This window comes from Podarcis filfolensis, assembly GCF_964270895.1.
Source record: "Podarcis filfolensis genome assembly, chromosome: W".
NCBI classification, from domain to species: domain Eukaryota; kingdom Metazoa; phylum Chordata; class Lepidosauria; order Squamata; family Lacertidae; genus Podarcis; species Podarcis filfolensis.
This window is the reverse complement of record NC_139619.1, coordinates 34,130,045-34,151,417: the sequence shown is the minus strand read 5'-3', so window position 1 is coordinate 34,151,417 and position 21,373 is coordinate 34,130,045. Positions and strand designations below refer to the sequence as shown.

The 21,373-nt window shown below is 40.9% G+C and overlaps 1 protein-coding gene and 1 pseudogene across 2 annotated transcripts in view; both read left to right on the top strand.

The window, feature by feature from the left end:
• Positions 1–21,373, top strand: part of LOC310753895 (uncharacterized protein) — a 112,767-nt gene that overhangs the window by 9,291 nt on the left and 82,103 nt on the right. The window lies entirely within an intron of this gene.
• Positions 9,401–10,873, top strand: LOC310753691 (zinc finger and BTB domain-containing protein 34-like; annotated as a pseudogene). The gene has a single exon. The product of its transcript is annotated as a zinc finger and BTB domain-containing protein 34-like (transcript).

Sequence of the window (21,373 nt, the reverse complement as noted above, 5' to 3'; positions counted from 1 at the left end):
TTTGTGCATTATTTCCACCCCTATTATTTGTCCTTCTTCATCTAAACAGCATTTTGGGATCCAGATTTGGTTTAACATATATTACCAATTCTCTTTTTCTTCCTTCCCGAGGCTATAAATTCTATACCTAGCCTTGTTTTTTTTCCAGGACCCTTTTGTGTTTTCTGGCTACATGTATTTGAAAAGCTGACTGGGTCCGGTACACTTCCACTGCCCCAGAATTCCCAGTCAGTAGCAGAACGGCAGCATGTGCTTGATGTGTGAGTGAGAGAGAGATAGTCCAGATGCTGTTTCTAATCTAAACAGCTTTATTTACATCAGACAGATAAAACAACAAACGGCAATCCATCAGAAACAGCAGCCATCGCGTGTGTCTCTGCTCCTTCTCCTTTGAGACAAAGAACTCAGCTCCCAGGTGTAGGAAGCTCCTCCCCAGATGCAGGACACATAGAGGTTAACCCTATAAACACCAAACCTCACAACATGTGTCTCCTGTAGGCAGATAATGTCCCATTTTTTCTTTAATAATTGTTCTATTTTGTTTCTTTTGAGTTTGTTATTTAGCCCATTTACATTCCATGAAATACAATTTAATGTCATGTAATTTTTATTATAGATAAATCACTTTACCAATAAAAACAATTTTAATTCAATCTTCCCATCTAATTTTCTTAGACTTACTTTATATTTTCCCTGTTCCTTACTCCGATCCTTCTTCCTCCAGTTCCTGGACCCGTTCCCCTCCCAAGTCTTTCCAGTATTTTCTCCAGAAAATACCTGCTTTACCCACAGTTCTAAAGGTCTTCCTTCTTTCTATGTATGTGAAGTTATCCCCTTGGGGAAATCCCACCTATACGAAATGCCATTTTTTCTAAGTGTTGCAGCAAGTACTTTATAATTGTCTCTTTTTAAGTAAGCGAGTTGGTATTTCTTTCAAGATTTCAATGTTTTTGTCCTTGATACATAATCTTTCAATTCTGCTTTTTTGTAGTATTTTGTCTCAGCAGTCCAGAGTTTATGAAGACCAAGCAATCACCTGGCCGTTTTTTATTTTTGGATTTGTTCGATTTTATTCTAAATATTTTGTTTATGTCTAGAGACAGTTCTTCTTAAACACCTAGCCAGTCCACTAGTTCTTTGAGTAGTTTTGATACAATATCCTCATCCTGGTTCTCTGTTATTCCACAAAATCTTAGGGTCATTTCTTTTTGTTGCAATTCAAGTGTAGCAACTGCATCCCATGTATCCTGTATCTTCCTTAGTTCAGTAATTTCTTCTTTAATCTTGTCTTGATTTTTCTTTTTTTCTGTTCACTCCAGGTTTTTTTTCCACAGCTTCTTCTGGTTTAGTTGTTTTAACTTTTATCTCTTGTATTGTTTTATCTAGTTCTTTATTCTTTGTCATCAACTGATTTACTTGATGTGTTAAGTCTATTATTAAAGTTGCATTATTTTCAATCTTGTTGCCCATTACTTCTACTTTATCGTCAAGGGCTCTTACGTTGTCATCTAATGTTTTTATGTTGTCACACAGATCTTTCTTCATTGTTAAAATTAATTCCCTAATGTCTATGTTGGCATCTCCATCTATCTGCCCTGCTTGTGAACTTGATGTTGCAGCAGAGGTTAGGCTAATTGTTGTCTGTATCTTCTTTGAACCCATTTGGCTTTGGGTTTGCTGTTCTATTTTTATTTCCTTTTACCTTTGATTATTTTCCTTATAATTTATTTGATTTGGATTTCCTTTCAATTTCCTTTCTATTATTTTGGCAGTTTTTCAAATACAGTGGTACCTATGGATGTGAATGGGATCCGTTCTGGAGCCCCATTCGCATCCAGAACAGAACACAACCCGCGCGTGCGCGGGCCGCGATTCGCCGCTTCTGCGCAAGACGTCATTTTGAGCGTCTGCGCATGTGCAAGCGGCAAAACCCGAAAGTATCCCGTTCCATTACTTCTGGGTCGCCGTGGAGCGCAACCCAAAAACACTCAACCCGAAGCTACTTCAACCCGAGGTATGACTGTAGTTCAACTCCAATGTCCTTTGGGGAATTCCCTGTGGGTTTTGGGATGTTGTTTATTCACTCATTGATTCTCCTCTTAAAGCAGTAAATCATTTAAATTCTCTGTTGTGGTTATTACTTCTAACTTCTTTTTCCAATTTTACTTCATTGGTGAAGTTTACTATTGTCCATTTGTGGCGCTGTTCACAAAGTCGGTCCTCTCTGATTTTTCTTTACTCTCCTTTCCCTGCGTATGTGTTTCTTCTTTGACGTCTCTTCCTGTGTGCCCGGTGTCCTCACTTCCCTTATGGCTGCCTTCCCTTTCGCTGATTCACCTGCTTCTCCCCTCCTCTCTCAGTTTGTCGACCCAGCCTCTTACTGCACCTCTTTCCCCGTCCGCCTTTCTCTCCCTCCAACAACACCCACCCACCACCTCTCCATCCTCTCCATCTGTTTTTCCCAGTAAGTTTCTCTCCTCCTTGTCCCTCTCTTCTCTTTACTCAGCATCTTTCTCCCCCTTACCATTCTGTTGGCATCTGGAGGTGGTTTTATCTTCCGTCTCCCCTCTGCTGTTTACGTTGGGTTTTTTTTAAATAAATATTTATTAATTTTTCCAATTTTATACACACACAAAAAGAAAAAGAAAAAGAAAAATATTAAAAACAAATCAATTTCAATAACAGTTTTTCAATAACATGTTTCTTTGACTTCCTCATACCTCCCCTTCTTGTTTTCTAGTTCAAATTGTTAATCCAGCAAATCCTAATCTCTTAACATTCCTTTTAACTAACACCTTATTTTCCAATCAACTTTTTTAAATTTTATGACTTAAACAATTTTAATCCCAGTTATTTTTATCATCACAGCTAGAGGCCACATAAGTTCAATCCAGCATCTTTCAGAGTTCATTAATTTTGTAGTATTTCTGTAAATAGTCCTTGAATTTCTTCCAATCTTCTTCTGCCGACTCTTCTCCCTGGTCACGGATTCTGCCGGTCATTTCTGCCAGTCCCATACAGTCAATCAACTTCATCTGCCATTCTTCCAGAGTGGGTAGATCTTGCGTCTTCCAGTGCTTTGCTATAAGTATTCTTGCTGCCGTTGTAGCATACATAAAGAAAGTTCTGTCCTTCTTTGGCACCAAATGGCCGACTATGCCCAAGAGAAAAGCCTCTGGTTTCTTCAAGAAGGTATACTTAAATACCTTTTTCATTTCATTATAAATCATTTCCCAGAAAGCCTTAATCTTTGGGCACGTCCACCAAAGGTGAAAGAATGTGCCTTCAACCTCCTTACATTTCCAGCATTTATTATCAGGCAAATGGTATATTTTTACAAGCTTGACTGGTGTCATGTACCACCTATATATCATTTTCATAATATTCTCTCTTAAGGCATTACATGCCGTAAATTTCATACCGCTGGTCCACAACTGTTCCCAGTCAGCAAACATAATGTTATGTCCAACATCTTGTGCCCATTTAATCATAGCTGACTTAACCGTTTCATCCTGTGTATTCCATTTCAGCAGCAAGTTATACATTTTTTACATGATCTTAGTTTTAGGTTCTAGCACTTCTGTTTCTAGTTTAGATTTTTCCACCTGGAAGCCAATTTTCTTGTCCAAATTGTAAGCCTCCATTATCTGAAAATAATGAAGCCAGTCTCGCACTTTATTTTTTAGTTTCTCAAAGCTCTGCAATTTCAATCTGTCTCCTTCTTGTTCCAAAATTTCCCAATATTTCGGCCATTTGGCCTCCATATTAAGCTTTTTCTGGGCTTTCGCTTCCATTGGTGACAACCACCTTGGGGTCTTATTTTCCAATAAATCCTTGTATCTGATCCAAACATTAAACAAAGATCTCCTAACAATATGATTTTTAAATGCTTTATGAGCTTTAACCTTATCATACCACAAATATGCATGCCATCCAAAAACATTGTTAAAACCTTCTAAATCCAAAATGTCTGTGTTTTCAAGAAGCAGCCAGTCTTTCAACCAGCAGAATGCTGCTGATTCATAGTAAAGTTTGAAATCTGGCAGGGCAAAACCACCCTTTTCTTTTGCATCAGTTAAAATCTTATATTTTATCCTGGGCTTCTTTCCCTGCCAGACAAATTTAGAAATGTCTTTCTGCCACTTCTTAAAACAATCCATCTTGTCCACAATTTGTAATGTTTGAAACAAAAATAGCATTTTAGGCAATACATTCATCTTTATAGCTGCTATTCGACCCATCAAGGAAAGCTTCAAATTTGACCATATTTCAAGATCTTTTTTCACTTCTAACCAGCATTTCTCATAGTTATTTTTAAATAAATTCCCATTTTTAGATGTCATATTAATCCCCAGATATTTCACTTTCTTCACCACAGTCAAACCTGTTTCATTCTGAAATTTCTCTTTTTCAAACAATGTCAAATTTTTCTCTAAAACCTTTGTTTTGGACTTATTCAGTTTAAATCCTGCCACCTGACCAAATTCTTGAATTAATTCTAAAACTCTTTTAGTACTAGATTCTGGCTCCTGTAACGTCAAGACTAGGTCATCTGCAAATGCTCTCAATTTATACTGTTTGGCTCCGACCTGTATGCCTTTAACCAACCGGTCCCTTCTAATCATGTTCAGCAGAACCTCCAGGACCGATATAAAAAGTAAAGGGGAGATTGGGCACCCTTGTCGTGTCCCTTTTTCAATCTTAAATTGTTCCGTAACCACATTATTTACAATTAATTTAGCCTTTTGTTCAGAATATATTGCACTTATACCATTTTCAAAACCTTGGCCTACCCCCATACCCTGTAAGTTCTTTTTCATAAAACTCCAAGAAATGTTGTCAAAGGCTTTCTCCGCGTCCACAAATATCAAAACAGCTTTAGTATTTATGTTCACATCTAACTTTTCCAAAATGTCAATTACATTCCTCAAGTTATCAGATATGTGTCTTCCCGGCAGAAAGCCCGCTTGGTCCTTATGTATCTCTTCAATCAATACTCTTTTCAATCTCTTGGCCAGAATATCAGCAAAAATTTTGTAATCCACATTTAATAAGGATATGGGACGGTAGTTTTTAAGTTGGGTCTTTTCAGTCTCTGTTTTCGGTATAAGTGTAATGTAGGCCTCTTTCCACGATTCTGGTGCCCTTTTCCCTTCCAAAATCTCATTGCAGACTTCCTTCAGAGGTTGTATTATCCAGTCCTTCAAGGATCTATAGTATCTGGAAGTCAGTCCATCCGGTCCCGGAGATTTGCCCAGTTACATATTTAAAATGGCACCTTCTATCTCCTGATCTGTTATTTTAGAGTTCAACAATACTTTACTTTCCTGTGAAATTTTTTGTAATCCATTTATTTTCAAAAATCCATCAATGTCCCTTTCATTCTGTGGCCCTTGTGCATATAATTGCTTGAAGTACTTCTGAAAACAATTTCTAATCTCATTTGGATTGTTTATGTCTTTTCCTTCTACTTCCAGGTTTGTAATTGTATTTAATTTTTGTCTTTTTTTCAGTTGCCAAGCCAGTAATTTCCCACATTTATCCGCCGATTCAAATGTCTTCTGTCTCATTTGCTTAATTTTCCATTCTATTTCCTGATTCATCAATTCCATATATTGTGTTTGGTAAATCTTTATTTCTCTCAGAATCTCTTGTGACTTCGGCTTGGCTCTCAATTTTTTCTCACCTTCTTTAATTTTCTCCAAGATTTTATCTTTTTTCTCATTTTGCCTTCTCTTTTTTAGACTACCTGTTTTTGCGCCTTGTCCATATTAGTAGATACCACTCCATTCATGTCCCCCATCAGGATTATATTGTAGTCCATAAAGTCCATAAAAGTCTCATGCAACTTCTTGAAAAATTCCGACTTCCCCTCATTTGGTGCATACACACCTAATATCAAGAATTTCTCTCCTTGAAACTGAATTTCAATTGCCAAATACCTTCCTTGTTCATCTTTGAGGATAAATTTCGGTAAAAGTTTCTCCTTTGCATAAATCACCACTCCTCTCTTTTTAACTTTGTCAGACGAAATAAACTCTTGCCCTAATATTTTATTAACAAGTATTTTCCTGTGTAGCCTCGTAACATGCGTTTCTTGTAAACAAATCAAGTCCAAATGTTCTTTCTTTAATATGTGGAAAACCTCTTTTCTCTTTCTAGGAGAATTCAGTCCATTACAATTCCAACTGAGAAGTTGCAGAGACATGATTAGTTAATTAATTTTCCCTCCCACTGCACCAAGTTGTTGTTCTTCTTCTGTCGGTGGCTTGTCTCTCCCTAAGCCGGAGCGTCCAGATAACAAATTTGCTATCTCCAAGAGTCCTTTTCCTGACGCCGATAGGTCCTCACCAGATTCCACTTCCTTCTGTAGGTCCTCTTCGTGATCTTTCAAAAACTTGTCCTTGTCGTTTACTGTCCTTATTCTTATTTTCTTTCCTCTGTATTTAAAAGACAGGCCTTGGGGGAATTCCCGCCTGAAGATTATTTTATTTTTTCTCAGCAAAACAGCCAGATCTCTGTAGTAGGCCCTTACCTCCAAAATGTATTTAGGTATATCTTTGAAGATTTCCACAAAGGTGTCCTCAATTTCCAAAGTTCTTTGATAGTGTAGGTTCAAGATTTTATCTCTTTCTTCCTTTGTTTTTAAGGTAATCAAACAATCTCTTGCTTTGTTCTTTCCTTGTCTTCTGCCAAGTCTAAATGCACTCACTATCTTAAATTCTTCTTCCCCCAGATCCTTCTGCCAAAATTGTGACAATTCCTTTGTGAGAAATTCTGCCAAATTATCTTTCTCACTTTCTGGCACGCCTCTGATTCTTAAATTCCTCTCCTTTCTTTGTAGATCTATCATGGACAGTGTCAAATCATGCTCTTCTAACTTTTTATATACCGGTGGAATCTTTTCCTGAGCAGCAGTTGCAATTTCCTTGGCCTCTTCAGCCAATTTTCTAGTTGAAGCCGATTCTTCCAGTAGTTTTTCAATAGACTGTGTATTAGAGTTCACCTTTTTTCCTAATTCATTAATACTTGAAGTATTCAAATCAATTTTTGCAGAAGCCTCAGCTACTTGTCTATTTGTCTCTTCCACCTTATTGGCCAATTTCTCCAAAGTTGCATCAATCTTACCCAATGCTTGGGCCAAAAGGATATCAGTTGACATAACTTTTGGTTTTACCTGTGGGGCAGCAGCTCCTGCTGTGCCCGCTGCACCAGCTATTGAAGGCCTTGTTGTAGTATCAGCTTTGTATTGTCTACCAGACCTGGTAGTTTTTTCCTGTGTCAACTCTGTTTTTTTATCATCTGCCATAACACTCACATACACTCCCAAGGTCAGTCACACGCTTGGAGAGTTTGTTTTGAAAGAAGAGAAATTTTTCCACAGCAGTGCTTATTGTCTAGAATGTCATTGCAACATAGTCACCTCTAGGGGTCACAGTTCCCACTTCTTATTGCAACTTTATAACAAATAAAGTCCTGATAAAATCCCAGTATCTTAGTATCAAGTTTTCAATCCCAAAAGGTTACTTTAATTTCCAATGTATTTTGTCCACACTGTATCCTTTGCAGAGCTGAATCAAACTTTTTTTTTACTCTCAGTTTGACAGTTCCCTCTAATCGGCTTCCCTGTCATAGGCAGTCCGTTCCCAGGTTTTAAAGTCAGCAGATATATTTTAAATTTTCCTTTCCTTGCAGGGCAAATATCTTTCAAATGTCTCCCCACTGTTCCTGCCAACAGAGGGGGAATTTTCCTTTTTGGTGCTGGATTTTAGTCCTTTCAAAGACACGTCTTTCTCGGTCACAGCTTTACAGTCTCTTTGCTTTGATCTATTGACAGTCCGGGAAGGCAGACTTCCTGTTTTTACCTTTCCCGTTTCGGTGCCAAATTCTTTAATAATTTCTTCCAAATGTATGTCAAAATCCTACTCACGGGTAGTTGTTTTCGAGTCCAATTGTCCAGTGAAGAAATCAGTGCTCTCCGACCCTGGCTGTGCGGCTTCACTTCGCGGAGACGGATAGGCAGCTCTCAGCTCCGCACCCCTCACCCCCGGTCCGATCCGGAGCCTTTAAAAAGGCTCCTTTGCAGCGGGGGGGCACAAATGGAGCCCGCCGAGCCTTCAGTTCACAGGCTTCCCCGCCTGTGATTTTTTTCGGGTCCCCGCTTCGCCGTAGCAGTAGAACCCCAGCTCCACGAAGCCGATTTCCTCCGGAGATCAGAGGAAATCCGCCATTACGGTCGCTGGCGCTGACCGGAAGTCTACGTTGGGTTTTTTTACATCCCGTTGGGATACTGTTTTGCTTTCTTTGTCGGGTAATCTACTTCTTTCTGGGTTTCTTCCGCAATTTAGTTTGCCAGTTTTGCCGCCGTATTGAGGTAGACTCCCTTAGTTTGTACCTTGTTTCTCCTGTTGTTTAGATTTAGTTTCTGCGTCCCCCTTTTTTGTCTTCATAATTTTTCTTTGTTTTGCCGGGGGTGGGCAGTCTGTTAATTTTGTTTCCTTATCTCTGCGGAGTAGACCAGCGCTGGTCGCTCAGATTCTCGAGGCGTTTGCATGCGAGAGTGTTTTCTGCTCAATTCGCCGAGGTTCTCCCCTTTTCTTTGACAGTTGTTCAGATATTTTCTTTACTCTGAAATTTGGGGAAAACCCCTTTTGCGCTGCCAGGAAGTTATGGTGCCCAAGAACTCCTCTTGGGTGTCAGGGCAACTTCGCCTTCCGTTGCACCTCCACGAACTCTCTGTGTGCTGCTCATCTGTCTCGAGACAACAAGAGCACAGACTACAACCCGATGCTGAGTGGCCAGCCGGAAGAATGTTTAATGGCAAATGAAGGATGTCAACTGGACTCTAAATAAGAAATGATGCGGCTATGTGAGGAAATGATGATCATTTGGAACAGGAGTGGGAAACTTGATTTTAAGAAATTGTATTAATTTAATTTAATTTAATTTAATTTAATTTAATTTAACTGCTCCCTGCTGTAAGGCCCATTTCTACCTGCCAAATTGGTTTGATTTGTAATAATTGGGAAAATTAATTAATAAAAATAATTTGAAAAGAGAGACAACACCTGTTGTATTTGTGCTGTTGTGAGGAAGTCTGTTCAGGTGGTTGAATAATAGTGAGACTGGAAAAACCAGTGTAAGTTGCAATTTAAGCTGAATTTGGCAAAGCCACTCAAAGCATCTGTTGTGTTGAGCTATTTCAATTGCTTTTATTTGATTTTCTCATTGCAAAACGCTGAAAGTCTGTCAATTTTGATAATAAACCTGATTTGCAATGGGGCTGAATAATTTCAATTGCAACTGTAACTGCAGCATTATGCAGAGGAAACCTTTGCTAACAAACTAGCTATTCACAAAGCTGTCCTTTATAGGTAAGTTACACTGTAAACCAGATGACATGGACAACAGCAGTTTCATCCAGTTTGATGTTCCTGAGTACAGCAGCACTGTACTGAACCAGTTGAATGAGCTCCGCCTGCAGGGAAAGCTTTGTGATATCATTGTGCATATTCAGGGTCAGCCGTTCAGGGCTCACAAAACTGTCCTAGCTGCCAGTTCTCCGTATTTCTGTGAACATTCTTTGTTAAGTACCATGAGTGGCCTCTCAATATCAGTTATTAAAAACCCTGATGTCTTTGAACAGTTGCTTTTGCTTTGTTACACTGGAAGGATGTCCTTGCAACTGAAGAATGTTAGCTTTCTAACTGCAGCTAGTTTTCTACAAATGCAGTGTGTCATTGATAAGTGCACACAGATACTCGAAAGCATCCATTCAAATATCAGTGATGGTGAAGCTGACTGTCACTGTTGGTACTGAAGATTCTCTGGAAAACCACAACAGTGTTAAAGAGTTATTTTGCCAGTCTGGTGGAAATCTCTCCTCCCTATTGCTCTCAGGTGCGGCAGTCTGCTTCAGGCAGTGATTTAAGAATGGAAACAACTCACACCAAAACTCTCCATAACTATCTGCAAGAAGAAGGGCACTCGGACCATGGCAGTAGCGGGAGTGTTTCAGAATATGAGATTCAGATTGAAGGTGATCATGACTAAGGGGACTTGCTAGTCAGAGACAGCCAGGCTGCCGAGGTGAAAGTTAAAATGGAAAAGTCTGAACGGCCAAGTTGCTCAGATAGTTCTTTGCTTGGTGATGACGGGTACCACACTGAAATGATGGACGGGGAGCAAGTAGTGGCAGTTAACGTTGGCTCCTGTGGTTCTGTATTGCAAAGTGCCTACTCATATTCCCATGGCTCATCCCAGTCCGCTAATGTACCCAACACTTTTGGAAGCCTGAGAAACGCAAGCTCTTCAAGATGCATGCTAAGCTGTCTTAGAGGCCGAGGCTGTCAAAAACGGATCTCCACTAGCTACTTGCATAGTGAAGTTTTGGGCCTATCACAAGGAGCCAACAGGGAATCCTCAGCGGATCACCGAGGCTATGAAAACAGTCCACAGGAAAGGAATTTGAGAGGTCACTGGTGCATGTACAGTGATAGGTTAATCTGTATATACTGTGGGAAGTCTTTCAACCAGAAAGGGAGTCTTGATCGGCACATGAGGTTGCACATGGGAATGACCCCCTTTGTGTGCAAATATTGTGGGAAGAAGTACACGCGCAAGGATGAACTTGAGTACCATATCCGTGGCCACACAGATGACAAACCTTTCCATTGTGAGGTCTGTGGGAAATGTTTCCCTTTCCAGGGAACTCTAAATCAGCACTTGTGAAAGAATCATCCCGGCATTGCAGAAGTAAGAAGTAGAGTTGAGTCTCCAGAAAGAACTGAAGACTATATGGAACAGAGAGAAAATTGATGCTTCGGCCTCTGAAACACTAGATTACAGCATGGAAGTGCACACAACTGATTAATAATTACTGCATCCCTCAGTGCAACCCAAACAAAGCATATTGATAAATGCATTTCCTTCGTGTTTCTTTAATAAGGTTTGCAAGAGCATTGTCATTTCCTTGATTTTTGCATGTCTTCTGGGCCCTGTTCCTATTTTGTTTTGAAGGAGGCAGGGTTAGCTTTACTCCTAAAAATGTTTATGAAGGGCAGAATATTTTGGAAATGTTGTACTTGGCAGGAGGTGAACATAGTGAAATATACTAAACAGTGAAATACACTAAAAACAAGGCAGATATTGCTCAATAATATATTGTTTCCTATTGTGCTTTGTGCAGCCTAATCCTATATAGGTATACTGGGATGCAAGCCCTGTTGAGTTCAATAGGACTTACTCCCAAGTAGTGTGCTAGGATGGCAGCCTTAACCAAACCTTCCATTCCTACGTGAGTCCCATCCATGTGTCATACTCAGTTGTGGGCTTGGGCGGGGGCTTATTTGTTGTTGTTTTTTAATAACTATTTTGATAGCTTTGAATGTTATTTAATATATATTGTTCACTTTTTCTTTTTTGGTTGGGGGAGAATGTAGAAGTATATCAAATGGAAAGGAAAAAAGACCTCTCTACAAGGCTTTCAGCTTTTAATCCCCTCTCCAGGATTTTTCTTCTTCAGGGCTTTTTGATGAAGGTTTGATTCCTCCCTGCCCCCCTGTTCAAATTTTGCGTTCAAAATTGAGTAAAGCTTACTTTGAAATAACTTTGCTCCGTAACATATACATAACCCAAATGCTATAATCACATTAACTTTACAATGGGGATTGTTGGGGGGGGGTTGTCTAGAATATAAACTCAAAAACCTGTGGTGCTGACCCTTTTTAAATAAAGAAGTGTGGTATTATAGTAGTCAACCCAAAAGTAGCATTGTGGTTTTAAATGTTTTCTCCTCAGAATCTACCTTCATTTCTTACTGTTTAAAGCATACAAGGTAAATTAATCTTATGTTAATCACTCTGGTTATATACCGGTAGTTGGTTTAAAGTTGGTTTAGCAGGCTGTTGTAATCAAATCTGCAATATTTCTTAACAGTGTTCTAGTGAGACAGTGAGCTGTGTTCAAGTGCACCATAATTTCTGACTGAACATTTTCAAGTGAAATTAAAGTACTTGCATTTTTACTTTTTGTGATGATGCCATGCAGGATTTATGAGCAATATGTCCTATTGAAATAGAGTGGTTATTTGGGCTTCACAATTTTAATGGCTGCTCAGTATTTTATTTTTCATAAAGAGTCAATAACAAAGACATTTACAAAACTTTTTAAAATCTTGTTTTCTCTCCTTCAGACATCTGATAAACTAAATTGGTGTTAACTTTTTTCTCTTACGTCTGTGATAGACATAAAAAATGTGATACCTTACTATAATAAAATCACACATTTTTCCAGTTAAACTTTTTCTGCCTGAAAACGGACCTCAAAAAGTGTGAGCTGGCAAACAATTACTGTATGAAAACTATTACCATATTATACAAATACATTTATAAGTAAATACATATTCTGGGTGAGCAGAGCAGTACAGAAGTTTGGCATTAAAATGATTCTGGAACAAGCCTGGGCAGAGAGGCACAGGGAGATGCTTGCTTGGCTGGTGGCCATCAAAAAGGATCTTTCTGCAGATATACAGAGTTCTTGGAACCCGTTTTCTCTTTGCAAAAGTTTAAAACGCAACTTCACTCATAGCATTCTGTTCCCACTTACACAAATTAAATGTGTGTAGTTTTGGGCTTTAAAAAAACAAAAACAAAACTGAGTGAAATAGTGAGTGCTACATAAGAATATATTTACACCTCTCCCATATCCAGATATTGGGGATGCATGAATGTTTTGCTGTCTTCAAGGATAGCGAACAAGAATTATGTCATTTAATGAGTTGACTTTTGAATCTGAGCCTCTGTTCTGAATTGCTGTATAAAATGTGTGGGTTTTCTTTACGGGAATTCATAATCCTCCACCAAAATTCTCATTCTGTGGATGCTACTTCTATTTTTTCACATATATTCTGTGGTTTTTAAACACTGGAAAAACAGCTTTTCATTGCCATTTATCAAAGCTAGTAATAAGGATAAAAGTTACTACAAGTCACAGTAAATCAGGTATGTTCTGTAGATGTGGTTTTAGTTAGACTGAGTAATCATCTTTTTCCTTCTATAGCTGCCTAAGAGATTCCTTCCCACTCCTCCCCAGAGCAACACTAACTTTTTTTTTTAGTTTTTGCTTTCTACTATTAGAAACAATGTCTGGAGTCTCAAAAGGGCTAATTTCCGTGTTCCACAAGTACACTGGGGGCTTTCCTGTTTTCTGCCTTCCTACTACAGCCTCCACCCCCCTTCCAATTCTGAGGATCAGAAGACTCTCTAGAGCAGCCTTTCTCAACCTTGCGTCCCCAGATGTTGTTGAACTACAACACCCATGATCCCTAGCTAGCACGACCAGAGCTCAGGGATGATGGAAGTTGTAGTCCAAAAACATCTGGGGACCCAAGGTTGAGAAACACTGCTCTAGAGTGATGTGAAATGCAGGTAGAATGAAATTGGTGACAGACCTACTCCATGCACTCAGGGAAATGCTTTCCATAGGCCTCTTTGGATTTCCAGCTTGCATCAGGGGGGAGCGTACGTGTCTATGCATTCATTCTTACAACACATTATTATTAGATATTTATCTAAGCAAGCTTGGAAGAGGATGAGAAGATTCCCCGGTTTGATTTATTATATCAGTGCAGAAACGACATCTCATTAACAACTGGAGAGACGCCAAAGAACTCTGGATGTTTGCCTGGGATTTATGGTGGAGAGGCGTGGCACAGTTCTAAAATCGGCAAACGGCCATGAGCAAAAGTGAAACAAATTTTGTTGGGTCTGACAAGCTTATTGAATCAAATTATATAGCCATAGGGAGAGGTAAGCCTTTAATATTCTATTTCTTGATATTTGTATTTCCAGTTTTACTTGGTAAAACCTTCCCTGGAAAGGCTAATGTTTGAATGACAGCTGGTCTGGGGAAAGTACTGGGCAGGCGCCTTGATTTGATCTTATCTGGACTGAGTGGATTTGGCAGCTGCCTGCAGTGGGAAGATTCTTGGATTGACTTGGCAGAATCATCAGTTTGTGAAGAGATGCTGTGAACCTGCAGAGGGGAATCCTTGGTTATAGATAAATATAATATTGGAAAGTGAAATTGGAACGCCGTAGCCAGATTTGAAGCATAAAGAAAGGGAAAAGGACATAAAATCCACACAGAAACATACTGTTTTAATTCAACTCGCTTGCTGGACAAATTCAGTGGCTGTTGAAAATAATGAAGGATTAACATCAGAATGACTTATGGGAATTATCAGAAATGACTATGAAAAACAGTAGACGTATGAGATGATCAGGATGTTAGAATTCCTGCTCCATGACTGCAGTCATGGGATTTTTGTCTTTCACATGACGGTGTATGTTTTGACTCCACAGAGTGGGATGTGATGGAGACAGGATGTTTGCGTTGCTGTGTTCCGTGAAGTGGGACTGTTGTCTTTTGTTCTTTCTCTCTTTGCTTTCTGATGCTAGTGAGAGAGGGAGCCATGTTGCAGTGCTCCGTGTGTGTTTATATGTAAATAAAGTAGATTAGCCAAAATGCTGAGTTGCTGAGGTCTGTTACGCATGATGCGCAAACTCTGCGGATCCCTAAGTGTGCCGGTGTCGGTTGGCATTGGTCACTGTGATGTTCGGGCTGAAGAAAGCTTTTGAAGCTCCCGAACGATCAACCAGGAGGGAGGGAACATGCCAGTCGGGCATGTGTCTTTGCCAGGGTCCTACTCAAGTGTAGGATGAACTCCTGACAATGGTTATGGGCCCAGGGGTCGGGGCCACAGACCCAGTGCCAGCAGAAGAAGAACCGGGGGCTGTTTTTGTCCCATTTGGAGTCTCCTGGAAGCGGCAGCGTGAGGCAAGTCTCTTCAGAGACGGCAGAGAAAAAAAGCTGTGTGGAGATACTGTGAGTAAGAAGCTGCCTAAAAGTGAAAGTAAATTTAGGCAGGCTGGACTGTTTTGTGCGAAAGCCAGCGGCTCAGGCCAGTGGAAGAAGGCTTGATTTATAGCCGTCTGATAAGGACAGTAAATGTTTCAGCTTGGACTAAGCTGCAGAATGGACCTTTTGGAAGGGGTTGGATCCCAAGTCCCTGAGTTACATAGAGGGAATGCCTGATGTGGCAGGTCTTTGCCAAGAGAAAGTAGCCCTGATTTATGTGCTACAAAGGGAGGACATACCCCAATGCTTATGAAGCTGGATTTGCACAGCGGTAGCAGCGGTAAGCTTTGCCAAAACAATAGCTGTATGTGAAACATCAGCTATGGGAGAGGGAGCAATTTCCCCCGATGCTGCATTGAAGTAGCAGGCATGAACTTTGAGAAGATAGAATTTTTCTGATGCATTCCATGTGTGTTTGGGAATGTGGGGGAGCAGTGATTTTTTTTCCAGAAGCTGCAAAAGCAGTATGATGCTGTGTCTGATGTCAACAGCCAGAATGTGTGATCGGCAGGAATTTCATCTGCAACACACTTGGACATTCCAAGATGTCGATGAGCTATCAAGGATGCCAGAGAAGTTCAGAGGACTGGACTTTGCTCTCTCTGACACCCACATGATGTGGGAGGCAATTGTTCCTGAGGCCAAAAGCTCCAGTCATGTTTGGAGGCGTTTTGGAGGAAAATTGCATTTTTTCCTGTTCGAGGGGAGGACTCTCCAGAACGGAAGGAGAAGAAGGGGAACTGACTGACATCATCCCAACCATCACTGCAACCAGCAGGTGGTGCTGCTAAGGTCGAAGCAGTGGGAAGTTTGTCCTGTGAGAAGTTTGGACAGATTGCAAAAGCAAGGAAGGTTTGCAGCATTTCTGACAGGCGACATGAAGCAAGGCCAGAGACGCAGAGCTTCAGTGCAGAGCTGGTCACCAGCTGTTCCAGGACAGAGGTGCAAGAATCTTTTGTGCGAGATTCTGAAAGGAAGGCATACCTTTGTGGACGATGGAACTGTTAGGTTTCTGTTATGCCACTGTGCAGTTCTTGGAGTCACAAGACTCTATTGGCATTCCAGACTCTTGGAAATCTCACGGGAGACAGATGTTGACGTTACTGGTTTCCTGTTTCTTTGTTCATTTGTTTTCTGTCTCTCACAGAGAGCAGATGCATATTCTTTTCTGTCTTACGTAGTTAGAAATAAAGTAGCAATGAAGCACATATTTCTGGCTCCTTCTGCTGCTGTCTGAGTATTCTGCGCAATGGAGAGCGTGCCTGAAGCCTCATTCAAAGGCTTAGGTCATTAATCGTCAGAGGAGAGCCTGGATGGGTTCCGAAGATACGGCCGGAGGAGTAGCCATTACAGCTCGGTCGTATGGAGGCTCCGACAGGAACTGCTCACCACATGTATGCCACAGAAAGATTTGATCCACCAGTCGAGTGGAGATTCCTTGGAGGTGCATGGCACCTGGACCGTGGAACTGAAAAGCTGTAACGATGTGATGTCTAAAGTGTTTTTCATTCCAGGTCGAGAAGCCCAGCTGATGCAGCGCAGCTGTTCTGTTTATGGCAACAAACAGAACGCAACCATCCAGAAGAACGAAAACTACATTATAAATGGTTTGTTCTTGCTGTGTTGTGATGTTAACATAGGGGATGGTGGAAAGGTTGGAGAGACATGTGATGCTATGTCTGATAACCATTCTTTTCATGCAAGATGTGTGCATGGGTCTTCCAGATTGCTGATGTCTGACACAAAGATGGTCAGGTGTACCAGTGCTCAGGACAAAGCAAAAGGGGGAGGCAATATGGGTATCTTGCAAAGGCACCCTATTGGTGATGATGACAGTGACAAGGCAAACCCGGAAAAAGCCAAGATGCCAATGATTGGATCTGACATGTGGGTTCCAAAGTCACAGAGTGATACGCTAGGCAGACATAGTTTGCAAGGTCTTTCCCTGGATTCAGTCAGAGTTTCTGATGGGAACTGTGACAAGATAAACCTGGAAAAAGCCAGGATGCCAATGGATAGGTCTGACCATGTGGGTTGAGACGTCATGAGGCAGGGAGCATAGATTCTTCCTGTGGTATGGAGGCTTGTACAGAATACTAAAGCCTCATACCAAGCTGATTTTACTCACTGGGGATGTTGAGTGCAGAGCAGAGTGGGGGGGGGATGTGTGCATTTTCCTAGGCTACCCCATTGCTGGAGACTTAGATACTAAGTCTGTTGCTGTTATAAATAGCAGGTGCACTGAGGTGAGTTCCACTGATACAGTGGGGGAAATGTGCCAGATGTGTAGATCAGGAGGAGCTACAATGGGTGAAATGCCCACTAGGTATGCTCAGGAGTTTGCTAACACAGCTGTTGCAGATTTAGCTGTGGTTAGTGGCTCGACACAGGTCTTGGAACCTGGAGTCATGAAAGGGGTACAGGGTTTGTCCTTGAGGGACGGGAAATGCTGTAAGGGTAGACACTGTTTCCTTGGCGAAGGAAGCTGGACTATGTCCAGAGGCCATGTGTGCCAGGTAGTTCCAAGGGTGGAACGGGTGATACAGGGTATACTGTGTGTATGACATCTGGATGGTTGTTGCAGTTACACTGATGACTGCAACACAGATCATGAATTGGGGGAGGATGTTAGAATTCCTGCTCCATGATTGCAGTCATGGGATTTTTGCCTTTCACATGACGGTGTATGTTTTGACTCCACAGAGTGGGATGTGATGGAGACAGGATGTTTGCGTTGCTGTGTTCCGTGAAGTGGGACTGTTGTCTTTTGTTCTTTCTCTCTTTGCTTTCTGATGCTAGTGAGAGAGGGAGCCATGTTGCAGTGCTCCGTGTGTGTTTATATGTAAATAAAGTAGATTAGCCAAAATGCTGAGTTGCTGAGGTCTGTTACGCATGATGTGCAAACTCTGCGGATCCCTAAGTGTGCCGGTGTCGGTTGGCATTGGTCGCTGTGATGTTCGGGCTGAAGAAAGCTTCTGAAGCTCCCGAACAAAAGACCAGGAGGGGGAGAACATGCCAGTCGGGCATATGTTTCTGCCAGGGTCCTACTCAAGTGTAAGCTGAATTCCTGACACAGACCCCCCCCCCGACCTCAGAGCATGGGAAGCCTGCCCAAAAATTTATAATTTGGCACAATATTTGGACTGTTTGATTATTGAATAATTTGTATAATTTGGAATATATAATGTGGTTTGATTGGATTGTTAAAATGGAACACTCAATAAATATCATTTTTTTAAAAAAGATATTTATCTAGACCCCACAATTTTTGTTGACAGGGATTCAAGACGGCTTACAGATAAAAGTAATAACAGCTAAAAACATAGAAAAAGCATTAAAACCACAATTAAACTTGGATAGAATTAAAACTATTATTATTTATTTGATTTATATACCACCCTTTATCAAAAGATTCTCGGACAGTGTACAACATTAAGAACATGCTTTACAGAGCAAAATAATAAAAACATAATACAGAGCAAAAAAATAGACAGCATGCTAATAATCATAATAGTCCTCTTCACACCATTAACAGGCCATAGATTAATGACCAAAGGCTTGGGGTAAACAGGAATGTTTTTGCCTGGTGCCTAAATAATATATTATCTATTAAGACATATTTCAGTTTTATTGTACCTTTTGCAGAAGTAATGACATTCTGATTGCATTTGTAACCCTCAAAAAAAAAAAAAAAAGTTCAGACATGCCATGCAGAGTTTAAAATGCAGCCCCTTTATAGTTAACCTGTGCTGTGGTGCTGTCACTATCTGGTTTCCTCCTCGGCTTAATTAGGCAGGAAGCAGACGCTTTCAGTTTTCCAAGCAGTTTATTATGTACAGCAATTACACTCCGAGCCATTCCCAGCGAGCAGCTCTGTGGAGGTAACGCTCCGCTTTGCGAAGGCAAACCTTGCACCAGACAAGCAACAGTATGTCAAGGAGCATTGCGGCTGCTTTCCCTGACCTTTTGCCTTCTTGGCTAGAAAACAGGGTTTTCCCCCTGACCTTGTCCTTTCACAATTTATTTGTTAGACATATTGCTTGGCTGGAGCATGACCGGGGACGCAGACGTAATCAAGTATCGGAGGGAACATCTGAGGGAAACACCTGCTGACACGTGTATTTGCTAATGCTGGAAATGTGCTTAGATGGAAATACATTAAGTTCAGGGTGGTTTCACTACTGTTTCCAGTTGTTGACTTCTACTAATAAAAGGAGCCTCCGAAGAACTAGCTGGCAGCTTGCTTGGAACATGCTTGCCAGCGTGCCTCTGCACAGCTCAAGTACATCCAACCTCCTGTCGTTTCCGTTATTCCTACACAGCTCCTTTCAAGACATTGAGGCATCTCAACTACGCTCTCTCCGCCAACAGGATATCCTCCAGGAGCCCCCCTTACGCTTCTTTGATTGATGAATCCTCCTCTCTCCTGGTTGCTACCCGATACCTCAGTGTCTGGACTCCCCACCAGCCCTGGCTCACTTCCCTGAGAAACTGTCTCCTCTTCTGTGACAGAAGAAAAAGAGGGGGGTTGAGGGGGGCTGGATTCAAACTGCTGTGAAGGAAGGAAGAACTACCTCTCTGCCGCCTCCTATCTTGCTGCCTCTCTGAAGATTCCTGTCTTTGTAGATCTCTAGTCCACTATCCCCTTAATCGTCACTCTGGGGTGCCATGTCTTTGACAGGTGCATTTTAAGCCACTTGGGCTTACACTATAGTAGTGTGAGTTTAGGAAAGAGGGGAAAGGCAGTTCACTTTGACACAGAATAAAAAGTCAGAGGGGGGAGTTTTTTTTAATATAGTTTTTAAATCTGTAAACTTGGTTCAGCTGGTTTATCCAAAGTCTGATTTATCCAAAATCATGTTATTGATTTTACAGTTTTTAGGTTTAAAATGTTGCTTTGAGACTGTTAAAAGCCTAGGAATTATCAGTCTCCTGATAACCTCACTTTAAGAGATTTTAGAGTTCCATATACACTGTCCTATGTTGATGGCCACAGTTTAGTGTTGTGCAGATGAGCTGCAGCAAGTGCAAACAAAGCCTTCAGCTCTGTTGGAATATTCTAGAAAGAACTTGAGAATTGGTCTTGAACAGGTTGCTAGGCAACAGAAAAGTCTGCCCAGCATCAGGAGACTTTATAAAGGTCATGTGACCAACAAGAGTCAGAGCATGTAAAGTGTCAGTGTGTAAATGTGCATGAGTCAGCATTCGGTATATGGCCAGATGGCTGGAAGATGAAAGGATTATGTTATTTTATTTGTAGTCAACCAGTATAATTTTTTGTAAATAATAAAGATTCTCAATTAAAAAGAAAACTCCACTGCAAGTCTATTAAAATAAGAAAATCCAAGAGTAGAAAAGCTCCTATGCTTTTCCCTCTTTGATTCCCATTCAGCTGGGTGGACTTATGCAGCATTTAGCTTAACGTTCACAGAATCACAGACGGTGGTTTAAAATAAGCTCTGGTCAGTTTCTAAAGAAGGCAACTTCAAACCAGAGGGCGTGAGAACTGATGTATGTTGTGCACAAAGTGCTAAGCCATGGTTTATAGTTTCATGAAAACATGGCTGGTATGTTATTTTCCCTTCCTACTGCCTACCAGTGTTAAGAATTTTCAAGCCATAATATAGCAGTAAAGTTCAAGAGCTTCATAGGACATGTAGACAGCTGTAGAGATCTAATCTGGAAGAGTTAACTTGCATATCTTCCAGCTGTTCCTATGAATTTTGAATGCCTAAAGGCAGTTCACACGCCAACTTGAGCACAATTTGCTGGAAAGGTGGGATACAAATTTAACAAGCAAATAAAAGGTGTTCTCACCCACCCCGGTATGTGCACCTCCCCCAACACAAACCCCTATCCTGCCCACCCACATGCACACCATGTAATATCTACTATAAGTTGATGCATCATCACATTATGCATTTGCCTCCACATCATCGGCCACAATGTAAAATACAGCACATCATTGCACACTATGTGTATACACTACTGAGGGGGAAAATTTGACATAGGGATGCCTCTTTAGATAGCTCTTTTTCTACCCAAACTCAGTACCCACTGTGATTGTAGCAGCTGACAAAATACTGCTTGATTGGACAATCTGCTGCTGGCTTCCTGTGGCCACCCAGTTCACTTGTTGCAGTCCACATTAATACACAGAACCCATAAAATGGCCGGGGATTGTTTACCCATAAGGCAAAATGTATTGTGTTGAAGCAGCTTTTGTCTACCTTGGATTTTGCCCTAGATGTACTGCCAATGCATTAGAGACTAGCAGATTAGTTTCAAATATGGCAGCAGCATCTAATTGTGCATTGTTGCATCATGGTTCCATGGTAATGGGGTACCGTTATCCATTTCAAGTCCATATCTTATGTCCACCAAGATGCAAAGCATGCAGTGAAATATTTTAGGTGAATTCTTAAAACACTCTGCAGTACTGATAGCTAGAAAG